The following is a 14,244-nucleotide window of genomic DNA, read 5'->3' on the forward strand; positions in this document are numbered from 1 at the left end:
GGGTTGGTTGCCATAACTTACAGGAGGAAATGTAAACTAAGACTCCAGGAACCCCTGGACAATGGTCCTTGCAAAGCCTGGTCTGTACCTTGAAAAGGAATTCAGTTTGTAGTGTTTTGTAAAAGTATGTACAGGGGACCCAGGTCGCTGCCTCTAGAATACTTCTTCAGACCACCCCTTTCCAGAAAACCACCAAAGAAGCAAAAGCCATGATGGAATGGACACAAACCCTGCCTGGAAGTGGTTTATTATTGTGAGATTAATGAAACGCAAGAGCATGAGATAACCATTTTAAAATTGTCTATTCTGACACTCATTGCCTTTCCTCTTACCTTCATAGGAAACAGCTGATCAGCTTTCCTGAAGGACTGAGTTTTGTCTAGAAAGTATCTGAGCTGTCTGCGACATCCAGAGTGTAAAGAACCTTCTCTCTCTTGTTCTTGGGGTCATAAATAGACTGGCTCAAGGGAAAGTCGGAGACCACTTTAGGCATAAAATAAATGTTATTTCTCAAAGAAACCCTGTCCTTGAGAAAAAGGAGGTGGAGGTAAGGCTGATATACCATGAGTGGCTGTAACTCAGATACACTCCTAGCAGATGTTGGAACAATGAGTAAAAACTGTCTTCCATGTTAAAACCTGAAAAAGAAAGGACAGAAGACAGAAACTCGGACATGCTGCACCTCAGAAAATCAAAATCCCATCGAGCTACGCGCTCGAGAGACTTGAGCCTCAGCACTGAAATAAATAGGACATGCTGGAGGGACAGATTCATAACCCAGAGGCTCCCTTCACTCTGCAATAAAATCCCAGTCCAGGTTAGGCAGAGTCCCACACTTGACTCTCTTCAAGAGGAATCTTGATGAGTGGATGGGAGATCGTAGGTTTACCCCGGCTATCACTTCTGTGTCACTGTTAGACAGAGGCACAGTATACTAACCTCAAAAAAAGGCATAGCAAAATTAATTTAAAATGGGTGGCGAAAGCCAAACACACTCTGGCTAGGCTTATAAATGCCCTAGGGCAGATAGCCTAGTATGAACCTATGAACCTAACCTATGAACCTAAATAAGAATCAGAGACAGATGGGCTTTAAGACAGTCCAGTTTCTTGGAATGGCACCAACTAGAAAATCTCTTCTACTTACACAAATATGATTCCTACAGGGAACAATACATGCACTTGACAACCACTGTCTCAAAGCCAGGGACTACAGCATTCTGTAGCTCATATAAGTTGCTACTGCTTGAACTCAAATAGGAGTTTGGGCAAGTAGCCATGTGGAGTGAAGGGAGTTTTAGTATTAAAGAGCAATCAAGGAATTTAGATTTAAGGAGGGGGTCGAAGTTTTAAGTTCAGGGAGCGGCCAGGGACTTTAGGGTTAGGAAGGAGAAGTGGTGTTTTAGAATAAGGGAGAAAGGACTTTGGTTGGAACTGGGGTTAGAATTTACATTTTGGTAGGGCTATATAGTTTTATAGGGTCAGATGTTGGGAGGACTACACAGAAATGGGACATTGGGCTAGTAAGAATTCAAGCACTTGCTTTTTGGGCAACTAGCAGCAAGCAAGTGTGTTGTGAGCTACTAGCATGTAAGTATTTGTAGCAGACCCTTTCCTATTAGCAGTTTTTTTTTTTGCCCCCTTTAATACCTGCTACACATCTTCAGAAAAAGCTGCTTAAACGGTACCAAAATTATATTATCCAGGCAGGTAACTGCAGAGTTTCCAGGATGCATGTCTTGTGTAAGTCAATCCAGACTGTGGGGAAGCCAGACGCACTTGCTCTTGATCAGACTGCAAAGAAGGAATAAGCATTGTTGACCAGAGCCACAACGGATTCATCACCACAATTTTTGGGGAGTTCTTCTGGATCTTTAGAATTCTGGATATCAAGAGAAAAGCTTACAGGAATAGTCTAGTTCATGGGAATGAGAAGGCATCTGTCGTTCAGGCCAGTTTGCAAGGGATCCTGGACCACAATTTATCTGTTCTAAAAAGAGGCAAACAGATCTGAGGTATTCCATACAGTTGGATCAAATCCTGGAAGACTCCATGGTGAAGTTTGCATTTGTGAGGGTCTGTTCTCGTTATGTTGAGTTTGTATGCAACCAAATTACATACAATATTACAATGGGTCTGTCCCCAAGCTTAAAAACCAGTTCTTGGGAATAAAACACACTCTGGTGGTTGCTGAGTATGTCAACTATATATATTGCCCATAAGAATTATTATATTTTACAACCAAACCTAAGATTTCTAAGCTTGGGGACAGACCCATTGTAACATATTTTAAGAGCAGAAGCCTGAAAAATTGGTTTGAAAGTGCAAATAGGTCCACATACAAACACAGAAATCTAAATTCGAAAATGTTTAAATATGGTTGATGTAGAATGTGCACATTTGTTAATGATGATCCATAAATTGTCATTCCTGGACACAACAGAACGTTATGTTGTCCTGGCAAGTGTAACTATAATACAGATTATGTAGGTTATGTAGCTTCCTGCATTTCCTGTAAGGCATTCTATGTAGGGAAAACTACTAGAAAATTGAGGGAATGTATGGCAGAACACACACGAGATATAAAAAATAAGAAAACCAGTAATGCTCTCTATATCCATTCTACCAACTGCACTAATTTAAAAAATATATATTTTTATTATAGATAGAGTGCAAATGAATAACTGTGGGGGGAATGCAAAAAGTATGGAATATAAAGAAATGGCATGGCAACTAAGATTGAATGCCATGGCTAGCCCTGGTATTAATGAAGCTTGTTCTATTGGCAGCGTATTGAAGCTAAGAGCACAGTTAAAATAGTGACTTCAACACTGCTAATATAACACAATGTCTTTATTATAAGGTATTCATACTCCTGACAACATACAAGGTTTTAAAGTGTACATTTTTATATGTGCTTTTCAGAATGAATTTTTATGACATGGCGTATATCTTTAAGCAGTTATATTAGATATGGGTCACCTGTGTTTGATTTTCCTTATTTAAGGATTGAGTGATGTGCTGTTTTCAAGTCTGATGACACCCTAGGTTTATGGTGGGTGAAAGCGTTCAGTTCATTGTGTGCCACAATAAATATTTCTTGCTTTTAAGAACAGCAGTTTTGGACTTATTTGGAGGTAACAAGCACTTAGTCAGTCTGACTCTACAGCTTGCAGTGGTGATTTTTTGTTTTCTCTGGTGAATTTGTTGTTTCTTTACCACGTTTGGTGGAGACTGTTTTTTAATTCATTAAAGTGTTTGTTTTTTGGTTTTAACTGCTGTGTTGGTCAACATTGATTATTATTTGGTAAGTGAAGAACCTTTATCTGCTCCTTCTCCTATGACTGACATGAGTGGTTCTCAATTGTCCACTAAGAACACTCCTACAATTGACAGCATCAGCTGGGATTTTAGGAGAAGGGCAATAGAAGCATTTGCATTCACTGATGCAATAATAAGGTTAATTATCTGGATCTATGAAGTATCATAGGTAAAAATTAAAGTGAGAGGGTTCCTCTCTGACAAGTTACCTGAAGAGAAGAACCAGGCAGGGGTGTCCTCTTTCCCCTTTGTTATTTGTTTCACATTTAGAGCCACTGGCAAAGAAAACAAGAGATTCAGGAATTCAAGGATATAATCGATATGGTAATCAAGAAAAGTTGGCTTTATTTGCAGACAATATTTTGTACCCGATAAAACCAGAAAAGGACATCTCAGTGTTGTGGAACATTTTGACACAGTTTCAAGTCTTTTGGGGATCTAAAACTAATGAAGATAAAAAAAGGCTACAGCTTAAAACTATGTACCCACACATGAATTGGTTCAGCAAAACTCATTTATGGAGACACAAAAAAATGAAGTATTTAGAAGTATGGAGTAAAAAGAATTCTGTTATGGCAGCTAATGAATAAACAAAAGACAAACAAACAAGAGACTAAACAAAAGGTAATACAAAAACTGAGAAACTGAGAAACTGGAAACTCTTGTTTATGGATATGGATTGAAAGATACAAGCAGAAAAATGTTTTTAAGTCCCTTTAGTTTATATACAGGTCTGTCATATTTCTATCAACCAACAGAGGTGTTTTTAGTCTCTTTAGTTTCCATAGAAATCGGACATATTTATATCAACCAGAGGAGAAGTTGTGGACAATAATTAGTGAAGAGCTGAAGAAATTTATCTTGGAGGGGAAGAGGGCAAGAGTCAAGTGGGATAAGCTGATCCTTCCAATAGAACAAGGTGACTTAGGATTACCTGATTTAAAGGGATGTTTTGGAGCTACACAATTAAGGCTCGAGTACATAATACAAGCAAAAAGCTATTATTCAAAGTGGAAAGGGATGATGATGAAGCATGGGGCAAATTCAAGAAATATGGAAAGACTGGAATTTTGGATGCAGAACTTTAAGGCGAACAACAGCCATACACAATATTGTATTAATAAAGTAGCAGAAAGTATTCTAAGAACCAATCCAACACGAGAATGGAAAAAGATTTTGCCATTAGGGATGAGTGCAATTAGCAGTACAGAGAACAGACAAGAGAGGGCAAAAATTTACTGGAAAAAACTGGCAAAGGAACCAAGGTACTGGGAGCAAATAACAAGAAAGGTAAAGATAACAGAATAGGAAGAGGCCAAGAAGACATCTGGACTGCAGGCTAGATACTAAATTCCTTATCAGGGATTGATACCAGAGTACAGGCAAACAAAAACGGACAGAGGAATCCTAAGTGAAAGACCTGCTATGGTATAGTTTTTAGTAAAATCTAGAACAGAAGCTGCTGTTGAATAAAGGGATAATTAATAGGGTACATAAAATACTGCACATAAAATATAGGAATCAAACACAGGAGGTCAGAAAAGATTGGGAAGAGAGATTAAATGAGCATTCATAAAGAAACAATGTGAGGTCATATATATGGCTCCCTAATATTAAACAAAGTCTAGATTTGCGATTTTTGTTAAATTGGACAAAAATGAGACAACATGGATCTATAATTAAGGTAAATGTTGTCTATTGTGATCTGATTCAACATTTGGGACAGATTCCTAAGGTGCCTAAAAAGGGTCTGGGTGAACTCAAGGCGGGACATTCCTGAAAAATGGCAGAGACAAAGGATGCACAAGCTCTGGACCACACATTAAATTTATAACCAAATACAAAAGTGTGAGGTGCTGACCACATTCTTGCTGCACAGATGCCACTGATAGGAACTCTTTTTGCAAATGCTATCGAAGTGGCCATTGCTCTGGTGGCATTAGTCTTTGACTTTGAATGCAAAGACAACCCTCTTGTTTTAGAAACAAAGGAAATGTAATCTGCTAAACACTTGAAAGTGCGACTTTTGAAACATGTTATCCTAGTTTCATTTTGCAAAAGAGTTGGTCTGACTTCCTGATGTCTTTGGTACAATGCAAGTAAACTCTGAGCTGTCTGTGGACATCTATTGTATAAAGAATGTGTTCATCTTTGGTAAAACAAATTTGGAAAAAATACAGGTGGGTCAATGTGTTGATCTAAATTTGTTTCAGATGTCATCTTTGAAAAAAAGGAAAGATTTGTTCTTAGTGAAATTCTATCCTTGTGGAATATGAGAAAAGGCTCCAACACTTGTACAGCAGAGGTGATGGCAATCAGAAAAATGGTCTACCAGGAGAGGAACTTTAAATCAGTTAAGGTGGCAGGTTAGAAAGGGTTTTGAGTCAAAGACTAAAGCAGCAATGTGACATCTCATCGAAGTACTGTATCTCGAAAAGGAGGTCTCAACAAGAAAGCTCTTTTAAGGAAAGCTTTAGTTAATCTAAGGGAAGCAATAGATGAACCATTGTATTATATGTAAAATTTTGAAATGGCAGCCATTTGAGCATTTACAGTACAGTAACTTGAACTCTGCCTAAAAAGCTCTGAAAAAAAATTCCAGTATCAAAGGGAGAAGGGCTGAAAGGAATCCAAACCCCTTGAGGACACCCAAATAGAAAACTTATTCCATTTGCTCTTTTAAGTCTTTTTGTTGAATTCTTCTGAGAAGATATTATATGGACTACTGGAGAGGAAAGCCTGGCATCACTGGCTATTGTTAAATTTGAAAAAAATGCAGTTAATTTCACAACCTCAAGGTCCAGTAGGGCATCTCAGATGGGTGAGTCAGTAGATCTGGGGCTGAATCCAGCACCCATGGTGGGCACAGTAAGTGAGGTTAAAGGAAGGGGAAACATACCTGCCAGGGCCAAAAGAGGGCAATGAGGATCACTTTTATATTGCACTTTGTGGCTTTCTGAGTGAAGTTTGTTAGGAGAGGTATCAGTGGAACTGCATACAGGAGACCTTGGCGGCCAAATGTGGACTACACCATTTCTTTCTGACACCCTCTGAGGAGGGATGATGGCAAAGTAACTGCTACACTTCTTGTTTAGGTAGGGGGACAAAGAGACTGCAGCAAGGCTGGCCCCAGTGGCTGAAGATCTCTGTTGCAACTGTTTGATTGAAAGACCACTTGTGAGGTAATGGGATACATCAGCTCAATCTGTCTGCTGGTATATTTGACAGCCCAGAAATATGCATTGCTACCAGAAAGTAATGGGAAGACCTTGCCCATTGCCAGACTTGCTTGCATGGCCTCCGAACAAAGAGGATATGAACTTCCACCTTGTTTGCTGATGTACCATACCACTGACATAGTTTGCCTGGATGGAAATTACATCCTTGGGTAGTAAGTTCTGAAATGCCTGAAACACTAGGAGGACTGCCTCATTTCCACGACACTGATGTGAAGATTGGCCTCTACTGATGACCAAGTCCCTTGAACTGTCTTCTCTTTGTAATGGCCCCCACCCAAGAAGGGAAGCATCTGTGGTTACTGTGGCCTGGGAAACAGGTGGGCAGAAGTGTCTGCTCTCTACTACTGATGGAGAAGTTAACCACCAAACTATATGGTTTCTGTATACTTGAGTGAGACATATTTTGGTGTGTAGTGGGTAAACGCTCTGTAACCACTGAATGGACAGTGTCCAATTCAGTACTCTCATATGGTACCTCACTAAAGTGACTAATCTAATGGTAGACGCCATCAGGCCCAGCATACAGTGAATCAGTCTTGCCAGTGGAGGGGATGAGGAACTACTTGAAAAGCTACTTTTCTTATAGACTGGACCCTTGTAAATGGGAAGTTTGGCAACTTGTTCAACTGTGGCTGTCTGGCATCCTATAAATTCTATTTGCTGTGTAGGTGAAATTTGTTCTTCATATGACTGACTTATCTAGGTTTAGGAGTCTAAACAAAAAACTGCACTCCCTAGAAGCTCTCTTCACCCAAGAGAATGTTTATGACTGTGCTGTCATTAAGACATGGTTTAAAGCCAGGGACAGCACACCAACAGTGCAAGGTTATAAAGCCTTCCACAGATTTAGACCAGCTACTACACAGACAGGGACTAAAGGTGGAGGCATCTTTATTTACATAAAAAATAAATACACCTCAAGGCTGGTCAAACAGGACAACAATGCACTTGAGCTGCTTCATGTTCAAATCACCATAGGCAAAATCCTACATCACTTCTTTGCCAGCTACAAGTCCCCCTCTATGACCCAGGGAACCTGTACCATCTATTTAAACTTATTAGAAACACTAACCATCCAATCCAATACCATATTCATGGGTGACCTTAATTACCACACTATTAACTGGAAATCTTATAGAACACCAAACGTACAGGCACAGAGATTCCTGCATTTTGTAAACACAAACTCCCTGAACCAGACAGTCAAGACACCAACCAGGGGTGCAGCCATACTGGATCTGGTACTCACTAATATGGGAGAGTACTGCACACCCCCTACTGTAATGTCTTCCCTGGTAAGGTCACACCACAAAATGGTTTCCTTTGAAGTAAAAATAAAAAAAATGGACCCCCAGCTAAACCTGGAATATTCAGGAACTACTCTAAGGTTCCTAAGAGTACTCTAAGGCTCCTGCTATTAAGAGATAACCTGACAAAATTTCAAACCCCCACAAACACTGAGAACACTGCTGCCTATGTAGAACTGTTCCCAGAAACCAAGCATGTTAATAGCTGCATAGAGGCAGATGTACCCAGCAGGAAGACGTACAGAACTAACTCAAAAAACAAGCCACTGTTGGAATCACAAAATCAATAGGCTGTATAACAGAAGAAAGAAAATCATGGCAAAAATTAGGAGGTGCAGCATCCAGCAGGATAAAAGCACTATCATCAAACTAAACAAACATCTCAGAGGACAAATAAAGTCTAACAAAGCCAAATTTGATGTAGTTTTTCCCTCCCAGACCAAGGACATCCACAAAGCCTTCTTTAGGTATTTCTGCAACGTCAAAGACAATACACAATTGTGTGCAGAGCTCATTGTAAATGGAGCCACCTATACTGAGCCAGAAGATATAGCAAAAACCTACTGACTGATAAATTCAGCACCAACTTTACCCCCCTCTCCCCCCTTAACCTACCCTCAGGAAATACCACCAAATATAACTCCCTCTATCATCACTAAGGAACATGTCCTTAATGCTCTAAGGCCAAGAACACTGCACAAATGGGCCCAGAAAATATCCCAGGATGCCTTCTAAATAGCATGAAACATGACCTATAAGGGCCTCTGGAATTGCTATTTAACTATAGCCTCCAAACAGGCTTCGTGCCTCATGAATGGAGAGCAGCAACAGTCATCTCTCTGCACAAAGGTGGGCCATCTACAGACCCTGGAAACTATAGAGCCATAAGTCTCACTAGTCTTACATGAAATCCATGGAAAGAATTATCATGGAAATGATCAACAGTGATACAGTAAACCTCCAGACACTGGACCCAACCCCAGTTTGGTTTTGTCAAGCGCAGATCATGCCTACTGAACCTGGTGGACTTTAAGAAAGTCACCAAAGCAATAGATAAAGCCAAAATGGTTCACCCTGCCTACCTTAAGCGGACCAAGCCATTTGACACAATACCTCACTTGGGCATTGTTGACAAACTCAACAGGTTTGGTACAAACATGTATGTCACCCGGTGAATAGCCAACTGGCTCACAGACAGGACCCAGGAAGTTAGAATTGGGGAGTCCACCTCTATAAAGAGGTCAGTCACAAGTGGAATCCCTAAGGGATCAGTCTTTGGATCGCTCCTTTTTGGCATTTACTTTTCTGAAGTCTAGGTCAATGTCAGTGGTCTCTGGCTGACTAAATTTGCAGATGATTGCAAATTAGGAGCAGTCACTGAATCCCACACTGACACAAATGTTCTCCAGGAGGGGCTGACACAGATAAACAACTGGTGTCAGAGCCATGGATTAAAACTAGATGCCAAGCAAAGCATAATAATATCCTTTGGGAAGTCATCCAACCCTGGTTACTATCAGTACTGACAACACACCCCTTAGAGTTGACCCAATAGTCAGGTACTTAGGGACACACATGGATAGTAATCTAGACTTTGACCATCACATGTCTACAGTAGTGAGGAAATCATTCTATGCTGAGCAATGTATAAACCAATTATGGCATCTAAGTCCAAGGAAGTCACTGTTCCACTGTATTCGGCATTCATCATACCTACTACTGAGTACAATGCCCCTTTGGTATGTACCTAACCATACATATCCTACAATTGGAACATCCACAGAGGTTCCTCACTAAAAGAATACAGGGCTTAAGTAAAATGTCCTATGCAGGCCGCCTCAAGACTCTATCCCTATACTGTCTCCTACAGGCTTTTGGGGGCGATCTATGCCTAACATACAGGGCATTGTCAGACCTCACTCTGATGGACCACCTGCATATCCACAAAACCAACAGCACCTGAATTACCCATTCTAAAGACTTAAACCTTGTCTGTGATATAAAAAGGATCTGATGGAGATACGGTATGTATCCCAGAGAGTATTCCTTCTCTGGAATAGAACCCCATCCATGTAAAGCAGAGTTCCTCCCTAACCCAATTCAAGTGCAACCTGGACAACTGGATGGGGAACAGGAAATTCATCAGTGGTTTGGCACCTATATCTCTAATGGACACAGGCAACCTGTAAATGGTTCATCTCCAGGCCCTATATTGTAAATGTTTCATCTCTCAAGGCCCTGTCTACACTTATCAAGGGTATCAGAACTTGTCAGAGATTTGGGATGCATGGCTAGGCTTAAAAAGGCCCTTGTGGTCTTTAGCCTACTAACCACCTATGCACCTATTCTCAACTGGTATGCAAGTCTGAGAAGAAAAGTCTACCAATTCAGCAGTAGATGCTTGGAGGTAACATTTAGGAGACAATCATCTAGGTAAGGGAAAACCTGGATCCCGTGCAGTTGTATATGAGCTGTCACCACTGCCATAACTTTGGTGAACACCCAGGTGGCTGTGGTGAGACGAAATGGCAATGCCCTGAACTGACAGTGACTGGCTCCCAGCCAGAAATTCTGGAATCTCCTGGACATGTACCTCTCAACCTCTCAAAGCAAGAAATCTGGACAAAGATGTAAATAATGGTGGGACAAAGGACCAAAAATAGGGACAGTTTTTAAATATTGCTCTTAAAAATGTAGAAAGTTGATAAAATAGCAGGTTTTGCATTAACACAAATTTTCTGAAGGTCTCAAGCTTTTCCCGTACCCATAATGCATCAACCCTAGATCTTGTTTGCTGATTTCACCTAAAGTGGTAGCCCGAAGGATCCTGATGCCCCACTTTCACAGTCTGTATTCATACTGAAAATCAAGATCAAGTGAGCTTTTGCCCTTCTGCTCCATGGGAGGTTTCTGTCCTCAATGAGCTTGCCTTAGGACACCTGCATTACTCTTTGCTAGATGTACCGCCCCAGTCAAACTCCCCACCAGACACTGTCCCCGGAGCGGGTCGTGCTTGGATGCCCAGATGCTTGGAGCCAGAAGCGAGCACCCCCTCCCCCGCCTCACCGAGTAAGTGAAAAAACAATGCATATATAAAGATACATAAACATGCACATCTTAGAGGGAGAACTATATCTGCAGCTCAATCATAAACGACAGTGGTGTCCTTACAATGACTTGTTCTTCCAGAAGTTTGTTGAAATAAGGGTTGGACGTTGGTGGGTGGGAAGCTGAGGAAGAATGAAAATGGACAACATAGATGGAGTGTTATGGTGAGTACATAACTTCTTTATCTGATGTTGTCAATTTTCATTCTATCCTTAACTGTTAGGACAGTCTCCAGCTACATAAAACTCCGGGTGGACTCTAAGGAAGGATATTCCTGGGCACAGCTGAAATTTATGAGTGATAAATGTATGAGGATTTGCCCAGGCTGCAGCTGCACATATATCGTCCATGGAAGCTCTGGATAGAAAGACTGAAGCAGTTGCTATGGACCTAGTTGAATGGGCTCTTACAGGTTTTATAAGGGTTAGACTCAGTTTGTTACAGATAAAAGAAATACAGTCAGCCAGCCATCTGGCTAGTTATTTTTGCCACTTACTTTCCCAATTTCAAATCTGCTAAAGAAACAAACAACTCGTCTGTCTTTCTGATTTCTTTTATCCTATGTAAATAAAAACATAATTACCTGTGAACACCCAATAAATACAAAAAGAAGTTATGTACTCATCATAACGTTCCATGTTTGTTGTATATGATCTTGCCTTCTTTCTTGCTTGTTGGGCTTCGGAGCTGATACTCTGCTCTGACTCGGCTGCATTCTAAAGTTCGAGAGCTGCCACTGGCTCAAGGCTAGGCACTATCCCAACAGGCCTAGCCAGAGTTACCCAGATCTCGTTTGTGAGAACCCATAACACTACACTAAACATATATATAATATATATATGTATATATATATATATATATATATATATATATACACACACACACACACACACACACACACACACACACACACACAAATATATTTATATATACTTGTCAATACCAGTAAGACAACATTTATCATGAGGCAGGAAGGGAATCATAGCACATATAGCCAAATAACAGATAATTCCTTTCAATCCTCCAGGAAGAGGAAGGGGGGAGGGATGCAAGAAAGAAGGCGAGATCATGGACAACAAACATGGAACGTTATGGTGAGTACATAACTTCTTTAAGTTATGTTGTCCCTATCTCACCTTCATTCTTGCTTGTTGGGACAGCGTCCCCAGCACCTTCTTTCTTGGGTGGCTCAAGAAAATAAACTCTTCAGAACAGTGGAACCAAAGGATACCCTGTTCCGGGAGGCCACATCTACCTTGTAATGAGTAATGCAGGTATGAGGATTAACCCAAGTAGCTGCCGCACAAACTGAGTCCAAAGGCAGTCTGGCCTGAAATGCAGTAGAGGTACATAATGCTCTAGTCTAGTGGAATGCCCTTGAATTTTTCCTGGCAGTTGTTTGCGCTGTGAGCTATAAACTTAAGTGATGGTGTCTGTAAGCCATTTCGATAAGGTCACTTTTGAGACTGAAGTACCCTTTCTGTTTTCTGAAAATGATATAAACAATTGGTCAGATTTTCTGAGTTCTTTTGCCCTGTGCAAGTAGAAACATAACTGTCTATGCACATCCAGTTGGTGGCATTTATATTCTGCCTTGTTGTCATGATTAGGGAAGAAAACGGGGAGTTCTGCTGGTTGATTAAATTTGACTCAGAGCAAACTTTTGGTAGGAAGGAGGGATTGGTTCTGACAGAAACTCTGTCTATGTGAAAAATTAAATAAGGGTGGCAATTGGAAAGAGTTTGTAATTCTGATACTCTTCTAGCTGAGGTAATGGCAGCCAAGAATATTGTTTTCCAAGTCAAGAACTTCAGAGAACAAGTAGCAGCCAGTTCGAAAGGAGGGAGAATCAAGGAAGCTAAAACTAAGTTTAGATCCCAAGGAGGAGGTGGTTCTCTTATTGGGGGTCTCAAGAGGATAGTACCTTTCAGGAAAGCTTTGCATAACCTGTGGGACATTATGTTGGAACCCATTTCTCCAACATAATTGGAAATAGCAGCCAGCTGAACTTGAATGGTGGCTGCAGCTGCCCCTTGGTTAAAAGTCTCAGTTAGGAATTCCAGGATCTTCAAAATGGGTGGAGTAAAAGGGTCAATATGCTTTTGGCTGCCCAACAAGAGAACCTCTTCCATTTGCTAGCATAAATCTTTCTTGTTGTAGATTTGTTAGAACAACTCAAAATGTGTTGTATTGCTGGGGAAATGTCAGGAAGCCTGGCTAAGATGGGAAGTGGAAAAACCAAGCTATCAGCTTGAGGGGCTGAATAGAAGGGTGAAGCGTTCCTGACTGATGCACCAGATCATCTGGAACTGGGTCCAGGATCCAAGGCTCCTCCTGGAGATGGGACCCATAGTAAGGGGAACCAAATCTGACAAGGCCAGTAAGGGGCAATGAGGATTACCTTGCAACGCAGCGATTTTGCTTTCTGAAGAATTTTGGGTAGTAGAGGAAATGGGGGAAAAGCATAAAGAAGTCCCGGGGGTAAATCGTGTAGTGCATCCCTGGGTAATTGTCCCAGTTGGGGGACCATGGCAAAATAGCTGCTGCATTTGGTATTGATGGACATGGAAAAAGGTTGCAGCAAGGCTGGCCCCACTTGTGAAAATTTTTATTCGCAATTTTCTGCTTTAGGGACCACTCATGTGGCATCAGAATTGCCCTGCTTAGCTTGTCCGCTATCACATTGACCTACCTGGAATTTGAGTTGCAATCAGAAAATGCTGAGAAGACACTGCCCACTGCCATACTCTCAGAGCCTCTCGACACAAGGGGTAAGATCTGGTTCCGCCTTGCTTGTTGATGCACCTCACTACGGACATGCTGTCTGCTTGAACTGCAATCGTTCCCATCGGTAGAGAGCCATGAAGTGCTTGCAACACCAGAAGCACTCCTCTCATCTCCAGGATGCTGATGTGCAAGTGGTACTCATGTTGTTGCCAAGTTCCTTGAACAGTCTGTCCCAGATAATGCCCCCCCCCCCCAATCTGGGAAGCATCTGTGATCACTGTAGCTACAGGTTGGGGACTGGTGAATGGCCTGCCTATCGTTATGGCATAGACTGAAGCTACCACTGTAGATGCTTTTTGCAGGTCTCCGTGATGTGATGAGAATCTCATGTGACATGGGTAGATTCTGCATGGACCACTGAGCAAATAGAAGACACTGCAATATCCTCATATGGAAGCATGCCAAGGAAACTAGTGTTATTGCTGCTGCCATCGAGCCTAGCACTTTCAGAACAAATCTTGCTTGAATCTTCTTTCTCCTGAT

General features: G+C 41.3%; 1 protein-coding gene across 1 annotated transcript in view; it reads right to left on the bottom strand.

Moving 5' to 3' along the window:
• CPAMD8 (C3 and PZP like alpha-2-macroglobulin domain containing 8) overlaps positions 1-14,244 on the bottom strand; it is a 7,231,600-nt gene that overhangs the window by 2,153,771 nt on the left and 5,063,585 nt on the right. The window lies entirely within an intron of this gene.

Source organism: Protopterus annectens, chromosome 13.part0 (genome assembly GCF_019279795.1).
Source record: "Protopterus annectens isolate FY-2018-M chromosome 13.part0, PAN1.0, whole genome shotgun sequence".
Classification (NCBI taxonomy): Eukaryota; Metazoa; Chordata; order Ceratodontiformes; family Protopteridae; genus Protopterus; species Protopterus annectens.